General features: G+C 42.0%; 1 long non-coding RNA gene across 1 annotated transcript in view; it reads right to left on the bottom strand.

The window, feature by feature from the left end:
* Window positions 1–20,282, bottom strand: part of LOC122405914 (uncharacterized) — a 29,655-nt gene extending 9,373 nt beyond the window's left edge. Inside the window, exon 1 of the long non-coding RNA XR_006259845.1 lies at window positions 20,120–20,282. This is a non-coding gene — a long non-coding RNA (uncharacterized lncRNA). The remainder of the gene's footprint in view (window positions 1–20,119) is intronic.
* Window positions 20,283–20,919: the final 637 nt, after the last annotated feature.

The raw sequence follows: 20,919 nt of genomic DNA, 5'->3' as shown, positions 1-20,919 counted from the left end.
AGAGCTCTAGGAGCTGAAAGTAAATTACGAATCGAGTGAAGAGATTAATAAATTTTATGTTTTCACGAATCATGAGATAGGAGTTTTAGGGAATGAAAAAAGGGACAAATAATATACCGAAAAATCCTTTTCTACGGTCCGAACAGTGGACTCTATCCTGAAGACAAATTCACATTTTTTTCTCTTTTTCGAATGCAGTATGGTGAAAATGCGAAGGCGTGGAAGATTTAGATTTGTTTGTCGTAGTTTCTTACGAGCTGGAGGGAACGTCGAGAGTGATTGTGAGAGCGATCTTGTCCGTTATGTCGCTGCATTTTCATCGGAGCGGTAGATCAATGTACGGAAATTCCATATCGACCGTTGTAAATTCCACTCAGATTTTAATCGTCGGAAACAAGCGAGTGCTGTGGAGCGTATTCGTGATAGCTAGAAGACTGACGCGGTTAGGGGTCTTAGTATGCAGGGAAAATGCAGCAGCTCGAAAGTAACAAAATGAAAAGATAAAGCCAAGAGGCTCGACAGCGCTGGGTGTGTAGACGAAGGAACGCGGGCGCGGGTGTTTTATGCGCATGCTTTTTTCGTCTGGTGAAACTATCTTCGGTATTGGCGCATCTCATGGTTTAAAGCATCGAGCGTTGAATGCTCGTTCAGTTGTTTCCTGGGAACGCGGTCACCGGCGATCCATTATCACCGTTTAAAAGACACGCTGAATCGCATGATATCGACCTTAGATATCGCATAAAACTGTTTTACCAAAAAATTCTTAATGCTGCGCTTTCTATAATTGGAAAAAGGCGCCTAACAACAAACGACAAAGGAATTAACTTCCGCTTGATCATAATCTTGGAGATAAACGTTATTTTATTTGTTCAAAGTCAATTCGCCTCGTAATATTGCTGAGATGGAGATCGAAAAAATACAAGTGAAATTCACGTGTTATGTTTCTGAGATTTCAAAATTTACTATTTCTCCATGTATATTCGTTTCATATACTCTCTTATCTGTATCACGGATATGTTAGCGTTTCAGTAAACGCGATGTGTGATAGGGTGAAAGATGTAGTTTCGTGTTTCCATTTTGCTCGGGAATTACGTACGTACTTATATCCCCGTGCTATTGCGTACATAGGTGTGGACTTTGAGACCTCTTCAATGTGTATTCTGTGTCGCGTGGTTAGTTAAATATTCATGTAAGTTAGTGTAAGTGTAAGTGCAGACTTCACCGTTCGTATATTTATAACACACCCACAAGATCGAGGTTGAAGCACGTTCGAGGTATCGAATGAACCGATGCAATTTATCGCCGCATATTATTGCGCTCTCTTTCTTTATATGCCCTAGCACACCTATGTGGACACGCATCGCGATGTATATTCGCATTTTATCATTTGGTGTAATACGTTTCGTGAATACTCGTCACGTTTTCTTCGCGTCTCGCAATCTTACGATTGTGTTTTTCAATGACGAGAACCGCATTTTGCCACGTCATCGAGCCTCCATTCTTTTGGATTCGAATAGCGGACCATTCATGAGACAAAATAGGCAATATAGTAGCGCGAAAATGAAAGCGTTTCTATACGTCGCTTTTAATTACGAGGTAATTAACAGTGCCTCAGTCGGACAGTCGTAAATATTCTTTGAATACGAATGTGAGGCGTACAGAAACATCGGTTATTGAGTTTATGAAAACTGTCGCAGGGAGCCAAATAATTTAAATCCTTGCTCTGGTTACAAGTATGGAAAACACGAAGCAATACACGGGGAGAATTAAAGGGTAGTATTTAGCAAGAAATTCACTGTAAAATTTACCGGAGGTGTTTGACTGCGGAGACAAGTTAACGAAAAAAAATTCTTTCCTGCTGTAACGCACTGTAAAAATTTAAATATTTTGTGGAATTTTCAGTTTTATCTTATAGTAAATGTTGCAGATAGTGAAATTTACGGTACGCATACTAAAATTTATAAAACGTTTAGTAAATTTTACGCTTCCTTACTTACTCGCTTCCGAATACCGTAACACACTAAATATCGGTGATTTACACACTTCAACAAAGGGCTGAGCATATAAAAACAATGGGGAAAAATAGGCCGATGTGGCGACAACCTGCCATACTCCTATTATCGCCGCATTTTGCCATAAACATTCGTACGGAAATTTTTCACAGTGGAGCACAGTAAAATTCACCGCGATGCTCGTGTAATATTTCGAAATGAATATTGAAATCATCTTCAAAAGTACGGCACCTTCGACCGGACATTTTTTAGACATACTCCGGTAAAAATTCCCACTTTGAACAATGAATATGATTTAATGTATTGGAATTATTATGTATTGTTATTTAATGTATCGTTACTGGATGGTAATTTTTCAAATTTAATTATTTCTCCGTGTATTTTCGACGAGAGTATCGAAAGGTCAGTTATGCGGACACGAATTCTAATGAAGGATGCATTCGTTACTTCCTCGCGTGTATCAAGTTGCGGGGAAGTTCAGATCGCAACGCGTGACTATACTTCTTTTTTAGATTATCTCGATCCCCTCGTTTTCCTTTTTGCTCCTACCTGTCATGCTCCACAATGAAAGAAGACGCCTCTGGCGAGATCGCCGTGAGCCAAATGAATCTAGAAAACGCGATCGCGTGATTCTTGTGCAGCGGCTCGCGCGCATACGTTTATTTTGTGATCGCGATTGCAGCGCTTTTAACCGGGCGATTCTTGACAGCGTGGTTGGTCAATCACGAGATCATGAGATTTATATGAGTTACATGATCCCTCGTAGCGATTCACTTTAGTTCAATTGAACATTAGATTGCTTTCCCAAGTTTTTATTGCATTAGACAGATCAATATCTCGTTTGATCAATTAGTGAAGAGAGAGTTTCAGCGAATTAGAATAGTTCATCTCCAGGGCGATTGTTCTACATCCATAATATCAATTGGAACGACATGAAGTTTCGAGATCTTTTCAACGTTTTTCCCGACACGATACTGATCATTGACTTCGAAATTCATTTGGCATCCGGTTGTCAGATAACAAAAAAGTCTCAATGAATGCAGCAGAGTGAATTGTTTATCGCATTTTTCTCGAGTTGGTACGTAATTCCTCGTTATCCTCGATCGACGCGAGGCTATTCTCGAGTTTCCATTAAACGGAGGCGGCTGTTTAAGACAACGACAAGAGCGAGTTGTTGCGCAGGCCGGGCAAGAGTTCGAGTTCCCAGGCAAAAAGTCCGGGGTGTCAGAGCAGAACGGAGTCAATTCCATGGGAGCATACTGCGACTATTTACGTGTGAGAGTGAAACATTTTACTCCGATGACAAGGCCCCATGCAGATCGCAACATTCGAGATCAATGTTCGAGTACATTCAGCTTGTTCCACCTCGCTTTATAGTGAAACACAGATGCACGGAGTGGGGGATAAATAGAGAAAAAGAAAGCAGAGGGTCAGATATGCTGCGACCCACGCGGTTCTACACACTCTGTTCTTGTAACACGCACGGACTTTGGCGAATATTTCATTCTCGGACCGCCTGACTCACAGTCATATTGTTATATTTCTTTACTACAGATTCCCGAAGTCCGAGAGCTCCCACCTGATACGCGTTGAGCATATCATTCAACGTGAATGAAAGAGGAAGCTCTGACGCTCCGAGCATTCAAAAGTTGTTGTTCCAAAAGTTCGTCTAGAGTGACGATTCGATAAAATGATTATTGAAAACTCTGATCGCGAAATGAGGAACTCTCATTAAAATTTAAATAAGAATAATTTTATAAGATTTCGGATCAGTTGACTGAGGGACTGCGGAATGAAGGCGGTTTTCCAATTTCATATCCATCGAGTTGGAGCACACTCAAAGGTTTTTTCATTCACTGAGTCAGCGAACGTTTTCACCGATGCGTAAGACCAGATTCCGATGAGTTTAGCATGTGCATTATTGAAAGTTGAAAGCTATGGAATTGAAGAGCATTGTTATTTTCCCTTCGGCATATCGATGAATTGTGTTCCGTAGTCTCGGAGAGACGTAAGTTTCTGCAAATGGAAAGAAATCGCTCTGGGAAAAAGCACGGAAGTGCTGACCTCGTGACAGGCAAACATCGGCGAGGGAAATTCATCGTGAATCCTCGAGACTTACCTCGAGTCCCGGAGGTTAAAACATTACTGGTTATATATGCAAGTGAAGAGAAAGAGAAAAAGGTAGAGGGTGATGCGCACTTTAGAACGCGGATGGTCGGTGGGTCGCGGCGATCTCAGCTACACGCATGAAGGAGCACTCCGTATTGGAACACGACACTACCGTGTTACGTCCAGTTATGTCACAACTAGTTATGCTAGTTGACTCGTTTTTTTTGTATTTCATTTGGCGAGCAGACTCGTCTTCTGGTTGATTTTTTTTCAGCATTTCTGGCATTGCTCCTTACGCGGATGGCTCATGGTCACTCCGAAGTGAAATTTATAATCCCGTTACGTTCTCGTATGTGGGGATTGTGCAACCGAGAGTATCGCTAATATTCGAAACGAGAAAGCAATTTATGGAAAATTTGAAGGAGAGTAAAATCATTCTACGAAGTTAATTTCAAATGAGTTGCAGTTACTTTGAAATTTAGTTGCTTGCGATGGTCATTCTCGTGTTGTTATTCACTGCTTCGTGTGTCTATCGTTATGCAAACTTTTCCTTATCGCTCTCCCAATTAGTGGACTGCCAATTAAAATCTCGAATATCCTTGCAAACCAGTGCTTAAGATTGGTGATTGCACATGTATACATTACGCATCGTCTATTTAAGCAGTATATAAAGTATCTACAATCGTGCTCTCATCTTGAAGGAGTTTGTAACTTTGCTGGCTTTTTTTCAACCAGTTGAAACGTCATCCAATTCTATGGATCGATTTGTGATAAACCATTCGATAACCTCTGATGCAAGCGTTTGCGTTCTTAACGCTCTTCTCACAGCGGTCCTGGTCTCGAGATGTGTCAGTGTCGTTGCTGAATGATATCGATCGTAAGCAACAAGTTTTGTCCGATATTATTGGGCAGATGCTCTTGGTACAGAGCGATAAGTTACCTGTGGAATTATTCTGTAACAGCCTAGAAATGAGACGAATAAGCGAGAACAATTACCGTGGCATTGGAGAAAAATAATCAGGTGACTGGATCTTGCAGGTTTGTCGCTTTCAGTGGGTCGGAGCTTCACGCGCCTGGTCGGACGCGATAGAACAGGTTAGGTTGGGGATTTCTGGGTTCATTCACGCGGGGAAAAAAGTATTTTTAAATACAATCGGATGTTTATGCATCTATCTGAATATTGCAGCGCTCACGCACACGTCGCAATTCCCTTTCGACCCCAAGGGGATGGACCCTGGTTCACAATATAACAACGAGCAACACAGCAGCAATGGCGCATAACATAAGCATGCCGTGGGTTTGAGTGTGTTCCCCGTGTGCCCGGGCATTGTGCACTTTCGTATTACGCTCACGAATTGGGTCGTGTAAACTCGGGCTATTGCGTTTGTGTATTGTGTGTACTCGGAGCTCTCTCCGTTCCTGACTTCATGCTCGCTCCGGTATATCGTGTTCTAACTCCAGCATATAATATATCTTCGTCCCTCGTTCTCTCGCACTCCCTCAATTCTCTTTCCCGTATCATCGCGCAGCACCTCCAATTGAATCGTGTTGTACCAGAGGCGGTTGCTGCCTCTGCTTGCTGCCGTTGCTCCCGCAACATGAGGAATTCTCCGAGGATTGCTGAATGCATTTCTGTTTTCAGGCTGCGACGACGACGCCCCCGCGTCTAGACGAGAACGAGCGAGCTCGATGCAGAGAGCAACATTCGTTGCAACTCCGGACTTAACTTTATATCGCTCAACAGACCCAAGGATTCTTGGCGTTTATCGTGCTAATAGACGATTGCAGAGGTTCCGTAAATTAGCCACGTTTCGTGAAGTTTAGTGTAATTAAGTTTTATGGAAATTGGAATGAGAACTTCTCGCATGAAGATCTTGGAGGCCTCCTCTGCGTCAAGTAGACAAGAATAAATTGTATAGGGTCCGGAATGCGCGTCGATTGACCCGTTTTTCAGTTGCCTCGAAACCAGCTCCTTTGCGCCAACGCCAGCATGCCCATGGATATGAAAAAATGATAAATTCTTGTGTATCTTGCATGCTTACTATAACATCGTAATACAGACATCGGAGACGCAATATATTACGAGTGCACACGATACGGCCTCTGAGCGTTTCAGGGCGCATTTCCGTATCTGTTATTCGATGATTACAAGCGTTCAGGCTTCGCATAACGTATGCAAGATCATGGATAATGTTCACATATATAAATATATGTATGTGTTACAGAGAAGCGACGAGGGAGAGAAGAACCTTAGCGATGCAAAGTTGTGTGCCACGAAAGAGAGTAAACCAGGAAATCTAATCCCGTTTCTTCCGTCGTTCATTTCGCTCAGCCACACACCGACTCGCGTTGCTTCAATGCTGTTGGCTTTGACGATGCGCTCCGGTATGGGAAATAACACAAGAAGAAAGAGGGAGCAGGCGCAACAGCGGGAGAGGATGATAAAAAGAAGTACGACGCCGAGGACTTGAAGGGGAGCCAGGGAAATCGGGCTTAGAGATTGCTCGTTTTTCCTCCTTGCACTTTAATACGCGATCCACAGCCACCGAGGCTGAATATGCGCGCTATAACGAGAATATTTAATTCAGCGTATACATATCTCGGGCGAGTATAGTGGATGGCAGTAAAAAGGGCCGGCTCGCAAGAGCTCTGAAGTTTCTCGATGGAAGAGTTCTCACTGCGCGCGTAATATATTTGTTCGAGATCGCGCGTGCCCGGTTAGTCAATGTGGATTCGTAAATTCCGTACGCACGCATATACCCAGCGATGCAGAAAGTTACGGAGTAACGAGATGCCTAGGGAGTCCCGCTGTGTACATAGCGTGGGAGTTGTTATATTACGAGCTCCCTCTCCCCCTCCCGTTCCTCCCTTCCTCTTTCATCTCGTTAAATCGAACCCGCTCGATTGAGATTCAGGAATGCGAAGCAGCCCCGGCGTTTAACACCAACACCGACCACCAAGTGGACTTAGAAGCCGTGACAAATGTGCTCGACGTCCGATGGTGCACGAATCTGCATCCTCTCACTCTCTCACTCTCCTTCTCTGCGTTCGATTTCTTCTTCTTCTTCTTCTTCTTCTATCGGGATACATGCTTTACGCACCAGCACGCGCGCTCGCGAAATGTATAGGCAGGGCACAGCCATGCACGTTGAATAGGCACGATTGATAGATTCGTAGGATATGTACATTGAATCAAGATAGATATCGATAAATGGTGAAGGATAAACATGCTTTAACGAGCAAGATTGTATGTACGGAGACGTGAAATAATAGAGTACGACGATGTACGTTCTCGCAGTTGTTGCGAGTGGCAACATATTCGCACCGCGCTCCTATCATCACTTATTTTTCATAAGACTCGAGTCTCTCTATTCGAGTAGGAACTCTCGTACTCTCGAATGATGAAATGGACACTCGTGTGTACTCGGAGTGGGAAAATGTACAACAAAAGTCTGCTGCCAGAGTTGAGAAAACCGCGTTGCATCCTCACTGCAAAATTCAACGCAAATGTTTGCAGTGCTCATCGCGACGACGAAGCTCTCCCAGCATCGTGGGCAAATGTCGAATGCCTCGGTAAGCTCGAATGACCCAGCGTTTCTCTCCTATTATTCTGTCACGTTCGAATATCTCCAGATAAAAAATTTCAGGCACTCTACTTCGAGCTGCTTATGAAGTTAGCGTTGTTCGAACCTCGCGTTGTCTCGGACGAACTTGCCTCGCAAATGCTTAAAAGTATTTCCTGGTAGAGCGAATAAAGATCCGCCATCGTTTGACCAGGGTCCCACCGTCCTCGTGGTGTTTATACACGAGTTAAGTGCACTTGCGGAGTGAGCGAAAACAACCAGCGTAGAGAGAGGTTCTGACTCGATTGTACGGACTGCATTTTTCCAATGGCTGCGAGTAGTTTTGATCGAGTGTGGTCAGACGTGTCAGAACGTCGTGAAGAAAAGTTCTTCAAAGCCGAGCGTGAACTTTTCAAAAAACAAAATAAACCTTTCGATCGATCATTTCCATTCGGTGCGATTCGAGAGTTCTTATCCAGAGCGATAAAATCGATGTCATCATTAAACCCATCACTGTCACCAAAAATGCTTGCCAAAATTGACGTCTCGGTGCGTGTACGCTCATGATCGTTTTTCATGGAACACCGAATGAGTGTATCGTGCGCGGAAACGCTATTGCAGCATCGTCAACGCGACGCACGAGGAACATATCGGAAGACAACCGGCATGAATGGATTCGCACGAACGCCGCTGGCGAACCTGCCCAGAGGATCAACGACCCCCGCACCGACGGCCACCGCTCTCTTGAGACACGCACAACCGCGCCGTCATCGCCGAGGTCTCTGCTCGCCAATGACAAACACACACAGACACACACATGTGTACACTCAGACTTTTGTAGCTTTCCAGCAGGCATGTGGTTCACGGTACCACGATGTAAAGATAATGGTATATTTCTCATTTGCTTCTCTTCGCCAGGACACTTTTATGACTGTTCACCTAGAATACTCGTTGCAAGTGTCTACGCTCAGTGTCTATTCTATAATTAAGCCATTCATGTCTCTCATTTTATCGCGCGAGTTACACCAGAGGGAACTAATTATATTAAATTTATCGACTAAATTCTCCACTTCGTTTATCCACATTACGATTCCGTGAATGTATATTCTTGTTGCCGTTCAGGAACGACAAAATTTCCATGGATATTATTATTCCATTACTACAGCTCGAAGGACTTTGAGAACTTTGGGCATTTGAATAAAGCAAAATGATTTAGAATAAAAAAATAAAATAAAAAATAAAAAAAAAATAAAAAACAAAATGATTTCATTGGAAGGTTAAGCAAGTGCTACAGACGTGTTCAAAGATCTGCGATCTGCTGACGAGGGGTATACTTGGGAGCAAGTGAAAATGTGCATACAGATGCAGATCACGTCGGTCACGTAATCGAGGTGCATGCCTCCACAGAGAGATTCCAGATATACTTTGTCGTTTCGTCGAGGAACGAGTACACGCATTGCGAATATTTGTACTGAACAGGAAACTGCGGAGGGAATGAATGAAAATGATTGGAAGCGAACAATGCAAGGTCTTTGTTGATCCGTAGATATAGCGAGAATTATGCAAGAAGTTTTTTGTGCCGCACGCGCGTCCAAGGCAATTAACTTATCTGAAGGGTAATGGAAATTTAACGCTGCTCGCCTGCAAAAAGTGACGAGACGGAGAAGATGAATTGACTATCCGTTGAAAATTCTCTCTCGATTGCGCTCCGACGAGAGACCAAATTAGACTCGTTGATGCTCCTTCTTCTTTCTCCCTTCACTTCCTTTCTAATTCTCCGGCCATTAACCAATTCATATAGCTAATTGAAGGAAATTGCAATAGCGCACGCGTCTTGAGATCGCTGTTATAATTGGAGTTTAAAATGGATCGAATTGCATTGCTCGTTACAGAGTAGCAGCAATATTGCACAATATTTTACGGACTTTTGTACCAGAAGGACACACCATAATAATTAGTGTACTGAGCTCTAGTGCAGAATCCCACTCGTTTTTCAATTCAGAAACTTAACAGGGAGCAGAATCATTGGTTTTCGTATCGTTTGAATTTCGAAACGATTTCGCCACCGTTTGTCGAAACTTCACATTTAATAGTTCGCGAAAGCCATCAAAGGTCATTGGGTTTTCACTTTTATCTTTGATAACGAATACCCAGAACACGCATGGATGGTTTGCCTATTCAATAAATAGAATCGAAAATTTTCCTGCCAAAAGCGACTTGGCCCACGCTGTTTTTAATATTCGAATATATTTCATGCATTTATATGCATACGAATCGCAGGTCACAGTTGCGCGAATCGACGTGAGAGTCGTGAATGGAATATCAAACGAGAAAAAATGTCGGAAGTTCGGCGGAGGTCGATATTACGCGTTCGTTCGATAGACAAAAAAGCTGGAGGCAAGGATGAGGAAACGGACGCGGCTTGTCGTTCTCGCACCGACTCATCGGCGCGTCTCGTGCGTAAATGTCGAGCTTCCTGAACGAGCGGTATTAAAGCGTGTGGCAGGACTCGTTAATGAGTGTTCTGGGTCGTTTGCATCGCGGTCTTCACGGAGAACTCGAGCCATGGAAGCCTTTCGATCAAGTCGAAGTGAGCGATACTCGAGAAACTCCTTTTCGCGCGAGACTCGCGAGCATAGAACGTGTACAACGACGCGTTTCACGCTCGATCTTGTTGACGAGACGTACCGTAGTCTTCATAAATAAAATTAACCGCGAGCACGTGCATATGTGCCTAAGAGGAACTTGGAAAAGAAACTAATCACTCAACAGAGTGGGTTTGCAATTCCACACGTGCAGTTGGAAATATTTCGTGTCATTTCAGGCTGCTGCACGTCTTTTATCAAAACTATTTCAATCGAGAATCTTGTGCAATTGAGTTTCGATTCTTTGGTAGAGAGTGGGTACGCTCTCATAAGTAGGAAAAAAGTATTTCAACGTTCCAAAAATAAATTCAATTATCAAATAAAGTCCCTCAAAGTTGAGAATTCGATTTTCCTATAATTTAACATTTTCGTGTTTTACTAAATTCCTTTTGAACTCAGTGCCTTGACCTCCTTGACTGCCGCATGTAGAAATTAGCGAAAGCGGGTAAAGCGATTTTCCAGTCAGAAGAGAAGATGACGCTTGCAAACATCTCGTCGAGTGTAAAGATCCGGATTTATTACCTTCAGCGTTATGTCGACACATCCAACAATCAACACGCTCAAGAGTTTAAAAGAAAGTTAATAGTACGTGCTCGATAGCGTTGACATCTTCAGAAATGGTACAGATTGTGCTCTGACTTTCCGAGAACTTGGTGCAAACGTTTTTTCTCGTCACGCTCGTATTGTAACACGCGTTGCAACTGCAATGAGATTCTTTAATTGTACCTCATTACACTATTAGCTGGATAGCTGAGCGTACGCATACGTCTCGTGTGTGTGTTCGTGTGTCTGGAAGAGTGGAGAAGAAAATTTGATAAAAGCAGACAGAGGAAAAGGCTCAGACTTATCCCTGACAATGGTACAAAGCCTGCGCACTATTAGGTTGTGAGCAGATAACTAGAGTATTGGAGAACGCTCATAAGCACATCGGTGTACACACGAGGGCCGATAGCCCAGTTCTTTATTCAGTGGAAGTTTTTGCAACGCGAGCTCGAGCGTTGTAACGCCGATGAAATAACTATCGCGCATATGGGGCCAATTAAGGCGCGTGCACCGCATTCCACGAGGATGCAAGTGTGTCGCCGCGTGTTATATAAGGTTGTCCACGGGATTGCCTGCAACGGCGCGGACTCTCTGGCGGGTGTGCAAAACTCGTATAACGTCGAGCGAGCCTTCGTGGACCAAACGACAGGCTTGAAAGGGGTACGCGTGCTTAAGAACAAGCTAATATAGAATGTTTTGAAAGACCGAGAGTCTGCGGCGAGGAAAAAATGGCGGGTTGGCGATGTAAATCGCTCGCTTCTAACTTCTATTCTTCGGTATAATCGGCCATAAAACATTTTTATTTGTTTCCCTATTGTTCGAGGTGAAAATGTGTGATAAAAGCATATGGAAAACACTGATTAAATCGAGTGAATCACCGCACCTGAGGTACCTTTCCAAATTGACAAAAATAATCGAGATAGTCTGAAACGAAAGGACTGGCTATTCCTGGTCAGGATTGAATATGATTTTCTTGGACTCTCGTGCTTCCTGCTTATCTATCTCTACTTTTTTCTGCCCCATACCGCTTTCCTATTCTCTTTGTGCCTCTTCTTTTTCGCCATCAACGACGTTTGAGCGTCGTCATCATTGATGCTCGCTGGCTTCTCTCCCTCAGCTGAGTATCCTTTCTCACGCTTCAACTCATATCCTCGTTAAGGGAGAAGCTCGCGGAGAGAAAAGATCTCATTGCCCGGGAGTATCGGGTGACCAGGTCTGTTTGCTACACCCAACGCGAATATAAGTACGGGAGGTGAAAAAATCTCGATGACTGTGCCGTATTCCTGACTCACACAGAGGTGTAAAGACACAGATAGATAATACAAACGGAGAGGCAAACGAGCTTCAATTTATGTATAACTGAATAGATTATTTATGAATTTTGTATGAAGTAAGATATTGAGAAGCTTGAAAAAGAGATGAAAATAGAGCCCATTATGGTGAAAAACGAGAAAAAGAAGAGGGGCAAAAGATGCGGAAGGGTTTCTCAATCGGCTAAGAGCTGCATGAACAAAAAAAGAGGAAGAGAGAGGGAGACTGCGAGCAATTGGATCTCTGCGAGATCGTAGCTCGGGATAAACGCTCTGCTTGTGTGCAGGGATAACGAGGATAAGAAATTATGTATATCGAACTCGATTGCTTTTCCGACGAGTTCAGAGCTCTATGGCATTAGAGATCGGCTGCTCTCAACACACTCCCATCTCGTCTTTGTCCTTCCGGTTTTATCTCACCATTCATCTCTATAGAAATATATAGTGATACGTTTCCTCTGTGTTTGGGCTGATGCTACTAATGCCACATTGCCTACGAGTGCATGCTCTATCCAAACGAGATATCCCTCCCTTTTTGATAGGACGAACATAGTGCATCGCATCATTATTGAAACTCTCATCGTGACACCAGGACTGGATCCAGCATTGAGAATACTCACTCATATAAAATGCTCGATCGCTTTGTACACTATGAAAAGTTTTGCATGTTCATCACTGATTTTTCAATGGTTGGCATTTGCCATGGATGTGGCTGATTCGCTAATGAAATTATCAATATCGTTAACGAATTTGGACGAACTTTCGTACCGAATGACAGGATCCGCATCTGCAGCAGAGTGATGCCGATTGTGGGTTGAGATAATGAGAAAGAGAGTTGGACCGGTGGACAGAGAAACAACGAAGAACACAAGACCGCGGTTGAAACTAGTTGTAGATCTTTTCTCGCTCTCGCCCAATGAGCCAATTATCGCCCCTCGTGGCAAAGAGTACAAGCAGCGAAGCCGCCGCGGACGTTCTGTTAGTCGCTTCTTCCTGTCCCTCTGAGACTTGTTAACCCGCGATATTCCGGGCTATTGACGAGGCAGAACCCTCTTGAAAAGGTTGCCGCTTCCCTAGGATATAAAGCGCTAATAGCTACAGGAGAGAACGCGAGTATATTTCCTATGTAAATGGCCGAGTCGCGTGTAATTTTTCCGATTACCGTGCGCCGAAGACTCGCTACAAATAGCTAATACGCAGTTTTAAATGTTTTTTTTTTTTTTCAAAGACTATTCCATTTCCCAGGCTACAACTAGGAAGGTGAAAAAAAAACATTTGGCTTCTGTTGACTTCGTTTCTAAATGAACTCGCGTAAATAATTTCTCGTACTTCCCTCATACCAAACGACCGAACGCGAGAGCTGACCTCTATAAACTTCCATCATAATTATTTTCAGAATGTCGTTCGCGATCATCACATTCCACTGTGCCACGAGGATTTTTTTCCTACTTATTTTCCCCTGACTCAGGAAACGAACATATTTATTATTCCGGCATCACGATGAGTAGGTCTTTGAACAATATGAAGACATTCGACGCGTACACAGCATGTCGGCTAAGCCCACGTTCCACTTTTTTTTATTGAGCACTGAAAATTTCGTGTTACCTGCTGCTTCCATACGAAATTACAACTCAATCTCGGGAACGAGCCTCGTAAGATAATTATAAGTATATTTGTGTACAGTTACATGATTCAATCTTTCAAGATACTGGCACAGAGAGAAAGATGATTGCTGTGCATAAACATCGACTTAAGCATGTAGCGCCAGCGATTCATCCCCTTTCTATTCTTTCGTGATATAGTACCCAGGCATATGTATCTTAATGCGTTGTATGTGTACTACGAAACTTATTATATGCTGGAATAACTATACTTGGCAGTACTATTGGCGAGCGTAATATACACTGCGCATGCTCGTTTGCGCTAATAACACGAGGGAGAGTTAAGCTCGACGCGGCGTGCCACCGCAAGCTAATTAGTGGCTAATTAATCTTCCAAGTTCATCGGTCTCCGCCCGGAACGCTGGCTCCGTCCGATACATCGGTATTGTAACTATTCGCATGTAAATGTATGGGTATATCTAGCGGGGTTTATGCTTATATGTGCGCGAATGTACACAGATCTATGCAAAGCATTCGATGTTCGCTGCGCTCCCGGGTACGGAGGAGACTTCCGGCAACTTTCGTACTCTCATCTCTCGCGTGACTTTCCACACGCTTCACAAGACAGATTTTCCTCTGTATCGACGATCGGGAATCTCCTGTTGTATGTACACGTTTTGGGTGCATGTATATCTACGTATACGTAACTTTATGGAGAGCGTATATGGGTAAACTTCGAGGAAGTTCACAAGACGAAAGGTAGGAAAAGTTGAAGCGACTTTTTGTCGTACATTTTGTTGGAAACTTTTACGGTGATTTTTGTAGGAACGATCCTTTCACGTTGTAATAATTGTATTTATTTATTAAAGAAGGAAATACTGAAAAATTCTAATAATGAGAAAACAGTCTCACAGAAGATGATGAAAAAGAATGGTCGTCACGCGATATGTTCTGACAGCCCGTCAAACGCTCAATTATTCTGCCTCTTACGTAAGAGTTTTTACAATGATAAATATATCTCTAATTTCCATCATTCAAAAAAGTCATGGAGGTGCCTCGATGGAGTATTTATACAGTGGGAATAAATAGCGATGGGACTATCGTGGAAAAAAGTAATTGAAAGTATTGCTACTTTTTTCTACTGTTTTTGTTTTCAATCTCATAAAAATATGAATTATGCCATCGGTGCCTTTTTCAAGGATTGACGTCGTGCTATATACCACGAAATCAAACGACGGAGGAAAAGAAGGAAGAGGAAGGGAGGGGGAGATGATGAGGGAGTTGTGCAAAGTGATCGCGCTGATGTTGCTGTTCTTTTCTGGTCCAACCTTACTCGACATGTATCGTTTCTTCTGGTAGCATATAAAGTGCAAGCACAACAAGTCGGATTATAATACATCGTTTCTCTGTCGCTTCTAGCGTTACAGTAGCCCTGGTTAGGTTACAGGAATGCAAGGTCCTCCTTAGCTATGGCCCTCGTGCGAAACTCACAGCCACCTTTCACGTACGTTCTATACACATGACACAACTGCGTTTGTGTATAAGAAAGGTGACACTCAAAAGTGATGCACATAATCGAAATCGATCGGTACCAGCAATTTTGTATTTTATAGTCTCAGTTTTTACACTTTCTTTGATTGAGAGGATTCATCGAGATGGATCGAAAGTATCAAGTGAAAATGTGCATTGATAAACGTTATGAAAAAAACAAGACTTCGTGATTTGTTTGATTAGTAATACGATCCTTAAACCTTTGACTATCTTATGCGCGGTTAACGATTAAAGTGATCGATAACTTTTTATGAATTTCATTAAAACAGATTTACATCGATTGTTTTTTGGTACTTTTGCGATTTAATCCACGATTTAAAATGAGGGATATCCCATTGGCGAAGAAAAAGTAGGATAAAAGTATTACTTCGGGCAGCTACGTTAGGTATATAAATATATTTTCTCGCAAGGTCGACCGGTGCGAGTCTCTCTATCGTGGTCTCAATAGTCTTGATCAAGTGCTAGTGTGCGCAGCGTTCACGCACAAGCAAACTCACTTGCATTAGAAAAAATGTGTATATATATTCACAAAAACAGCGCGCATTACGGTGAACGTGCCTCGAAGATCAGAACAGAAGCTCGGGTAGAAAGTTACTCGTTTACTCATTTCCCTATTGAGAAATTCGAGTACTCAGGACTTATTCGAGTGCGTGCATATACACTCACTTCTGTCCTTGATATATTGTCATTCAACAACCGAAGAAACTGTTAAAAGTGAAGATCTTGATTGGGCCTCGCGCTCGGTACTGCTGGACGAGCCTCCCCAATAATGTCAAATGTTAAATCATAGATCCTCGTCTGAAGAAGACGCTCCAACTTTTCAACTATCAACTAAGTTAAGGTATACTTGACAGCACGAAAATTTGTGTACGCTTGAAAGATGGCGATCAAGCAGGGGTTTGACCTAAATATCCCATACAATAATAACCAAGCAATAATATCCTAGTTATTTAATCCCATGTAAAGTAACCCATAAACAAAGAACGTCATGTAAAAATAACTCAATACAAAAAATATCTTCGTACACGAATTTCCCAAACAGTATACACAAAATGCCTATAAAAATGTGTATATAGTTTGGGAGTATGTTGATGTGAGGTGTATTTCTGTGAATAATTATCATGGATTATTTTTATGGATTATGAATTATTACGAATCACTCACAGAAATAAAACTGTAGCAAAGTGTTCGTGGAGATGATGAGATCATGCAAAAAAAGTACCAGGATCAACACAAGATAATTGTAAATATTGTTGCGATGTATGGAGAGTCTTATATTACCGATTATTTGCGTGGACTCGCGCACAGCCTCAGAGTGTAATAATTTCTTTTGTTTCCGATCGAAAAACCATATTTTGGGGCATAACGTCGTATATATGCTAGTGTTGAAATATACAATATTATCCGTATCACATGAATACATCATCATATGTTTGTTTGCCTTGTGATTTGTGTTTGCGTAGGATATTTATAGACTGATTATTTATGAGGGGGTATACATGGGATATTGTTGACGTAGATTATTTTTCCCAGAGATAATATTACCAGGTTATTTTAGTTTGGGTTATTATTGTCGAGACATATTGATCTAACGCTGCGGTGATCAAACGTTCCAAAAAATCCTTCAGTTCGTCCACCTGTGCGGAGCTATCCTACTTCAAGCCGCGAGAAGTAGGCTGATCACAAATTTTCAGTGTCTTTCGTTGACATTGGAAATGAGAAAACGTGTGCGGCTCGCGCGGAACTTCTCGTCGAGTCATGTGAGTACCAAGGTGATGACGCGGTAAGACGAGAATCGATGTTCACTGCGACCCCCAATGTCATCGAGAGTAGCTAGACGCACGATGCAGCGATGATTAACGTTTCCTTCTGTCACGATGACTTTAACCACGTCGAGAGCTCGATTATAATACATTTATACACATTATATGTCGTGAGCTCTTTTGTTGGTTTGGATAAGACCGCAGTATCATACCCGTTGCATGTCAGTGTTCACTAATGAGGTGGTGGAGTGCCTTTTAATAAAGGCTTAAAAATGCATCGCGTTCTCGAACAAGTTTATGCGTTCATTGAGCTAAGTCGACGATGATGCAGGATAAATACTGATTACGAATAGTTACATTGAAATTTTGTATTTTTTACTCATCGCCTCTCTTAACACCTTCAATTAGATGGGACGAGAAAAATATGTTGATACCTAATTGCATGTCGAACATTCTCACGATCCGAGTTCGCCAATCGTATCGAGAAGTAAATTACTGTTATTTTTTGTTTTCTTCCTTTTTTTTCGGCGATTCGAATTTATCGAGTAATTTATACATATGAGAAGAGCAAGAATCCAGCCAGTTGGAATTAGCGCCCACGGTGGGCGGGGATCGTCCTTTTGCCGAGCAAACTAGAAAGTCCTGTTAGATATATACTCGCGAGGGAAGGATCCGAAAGGAAGAGAGAGAAATCTCTTTCTCTCGAGGAGAGCAAGCAGCCGGTGCAACATCTCGGTATCCATTAAACCCGCTAAGAAAGACTTGTTGGTATATGTTTTGTTTTTCTTATTGTATTATTTATCTTATTATTAGCATTGAACTGCAACGCGGATAGTAGTACGTACTTTTAAAAGGTGTCGCGGGGTTCAATCGAGGCTAATGTTATACACACGTATACGCGTTTGACCCTCTCAATACAAGTATTATAAACAGCAAGTAAATTCCTCGACCTTTACGCCGAGTGATCATATATTTCAACCCTGAAAATCATTTGTAAATTTACATTAAAACACAACACACGCACATTTTTGCCCCTACTTAGTGAATATTTCAGCAACTTCCTCGAGACTATGACAAATTTATTAACACAATTATATTACTTTTATCGAGATAATGTAGTCGGGTCGAAATTTAGAAAGTTTATAACTCATGAGTCTCCCAACTTTATCGTTCGCACAACTTCGCCATATAAGTTTTGTTTATTCGTATCCTCGTAAAAAGCAATACAATGACAAAACATATAAATACTAAAGGATCTCCGGCGTTGGAGGTGTTGAAACCAAAAATTGTAAACGCGGATTAGACATAAACAAAGTTGTAGAAAAATAATTTAAATTAGAAATTTTCATATTGCTCTCTCACCGTTGGTGATCTCTGACGAAAAATCTTTCTTTACCAGCGTCTTTCCTTATTATTTTTCAATTTTTTCTGCACTTTAAATTAATCGTTTCGACGTTACAAACCTTCTTTATTGTTGCTTATACAGCGTATATACACATACTTCATCATAGAGTTATACTACAGCCTCGGGACAATCGCGTGTCATCTTCGTCATCGTCGTCCTGGTTCACGTGGCTCGACACTGCTTCCACACAGCTGTATATGCATGAATTTATATAGGAACATAGGCTCGTCGTAGTATATATATAACGATGGGAAAAGCTAAAATGTACACCTATATATTACGTATGCTGAACGACGCGATGCACCCGGGTGTTCATCTCGTGAGCCACACGTTTTGTACGATGGCTCGCGGGGGAGCTACGGCGGTTGAACCAACGTCAGGGAACTTTGACCCGTTTCTCAGAGTGGAATTGTTCTCGTGTATCATTCCATTCGTACATGCACCACGTGTAGAGATACTTAATAAAAGTGATGCAAATATATTTTTCTCTCGAGTTATTCTTCTTTATACGAAGATAAAAATAAAGTTTTATCGATCCGCGCTCGAACGTTAGGATTCGTTGAAAAAAATAGTTGTTTTAAAAAGTTTTTTTTTAATGAAAAAGACGTTCGTTTTGAAATGTTGATTTGCTTAGAGAATACTGATGAGTCTGAACTTTTCTCAATCGACATTCGCCAGTGCATTTACTATGTATACTGCGAGCTCGGTTCGTTAATTGAAAAATCATTTACCCGAAGCTCAGCAATAAACATGCGTGGGAGAAACCGCGCTCGTTCCATTCGACCACGAACCTTTTTTCAGGAGCAATTGCTCACAAAATCAATGAAGTAAATCGAAGGTGGTGAGAGCGAGTGATAGAAACATTCAACGTGACGAGACGAGAGCTCCTTCGAACAGCGTGGAACTTCGTTAGCATTTGAAACTTTATGATACATCGAAGCTTAACAGATTTCTTTTGAACCGCCCGCGCCTACTTCATGGAAATTCTACAGGACGAAGCCTCACCGCGACCGAGAACGTAACGAAGATCTCGAAACGATCTAACACACGTCTTGTTGAAAATAGTTTAATGCGCGAACCTTCGACGGACTTGGTTTCTGGTGCTTGCGGATAGAAAGTAAAGTAATCGATGGGAGAATCGTTTGACCCAGTGCGTGCACGGAATTTGTAACACTCATTCCCGATCGAGTTCAAATTTATATTTTCAGTTTCCACCTTTTCACGATTTCTTTAATCAACGAGAACCTTTCGAAATCGAACTGCAGAAACAGCGAAAGAGATCGGTATAGACAGAGAGAGAGCGAAAGAAAACTTTAGTAAACGCAAATCCAAAGAGTCTTCTTTGCTCGCTTCTTTGAGTTGTCGGCTTATTTTTATCATAAAAATGATTCGTTGATTGAAAAAATATACAAAGCTCTGGTCGTATCATTTTTTTTCGAGTCCAATCAAACGCGCAAATGACTGCCGCAACCGCAAGTACGTTCTGAGGAGAATCATCAACGAGATTCTTAGTAAAACAAAAATTATTGTAACTTTTGTGCAATCGATTACTCGGAGATGCTCAAAAACCAAACTATTTACATTTCTCATCGGATTTCATAATCAAGTTAGACTCACACGTTTTGAGATGTCATCATCCTCGGAGTCTAGACTTCTCTCTAGATCTCTTTCCATTTCATTGCGTCCCTTAGTTCTTTCTCCTTCATTGAATGGAATTTCGAGTATCTAAGTGCTTTTGCTCTTCAGGTTAATTCTCCTCGGCGTGTACCGCGGCTCGCTATTGCAGTTGAGTAATGTTTGCTCACGATCAAGTCCAGATTCTGTTTACACGCAGCAAGTACCAGCTTATATAGGTACCATACTGGTATACCCTGTTTTGCGGTGATGCTGTATGAGTTCTAGGCTATATGGTCACTCTCTTAAGCATCTACCCGAGCGAGCTAACTACCATATTCACGTGACTCTAGCGGTACGTGCGCGAGTTACAAAAAAGAGAGTGCTTTTTTTCTTTCATTTTTTTTTTTACAGACAGTGAAAAACAAAAGAATTCATTTTTTTACGAACATTACTTAAGGAATCGAGTAGCATTTTAGCACTGAATTACACTCGATGAATCACATTAGCATGACAATTTTTCATATTTTATTCACATGTCGTATGTTTTATTTTTCGTTTCAATGTCTCAATGGAGCATGGAAGGAACGAGGCGATGAAGTAATTGGATTTTTATGACTCGAGAACTCTTACGAAAGCGGGCAATTTCGTTGTTTTCTGAAACAACGCAAACAGGCTTTCTCAAGGGTCTTGGGTACTTTTGTGAATATTTGAACTAAATTGAATTCAAGCGATGTGATGTAATATCGATGCGTGCATAACGTCCCAAGGTTCCGCCCAATGCGTCACTATTCCTGATGAAT

This window comes from Venturia canescens, chromosome 2, assembly GCF_019457755.1.
Source record: "Venturia canescens isolate UGA chromosome 2, ASM1945775v1, whole genome shotgun sequence".
Taxonomy (NCBI): Eukaryota; Metazoa; Arthropoda; class Insecta; order Hymenoptera; family Ichneumonidae; genus Venturia; species Venturia canescens.
This window is presented reverse-complemented; position numbering and strand designations above follow the sequence as displayed.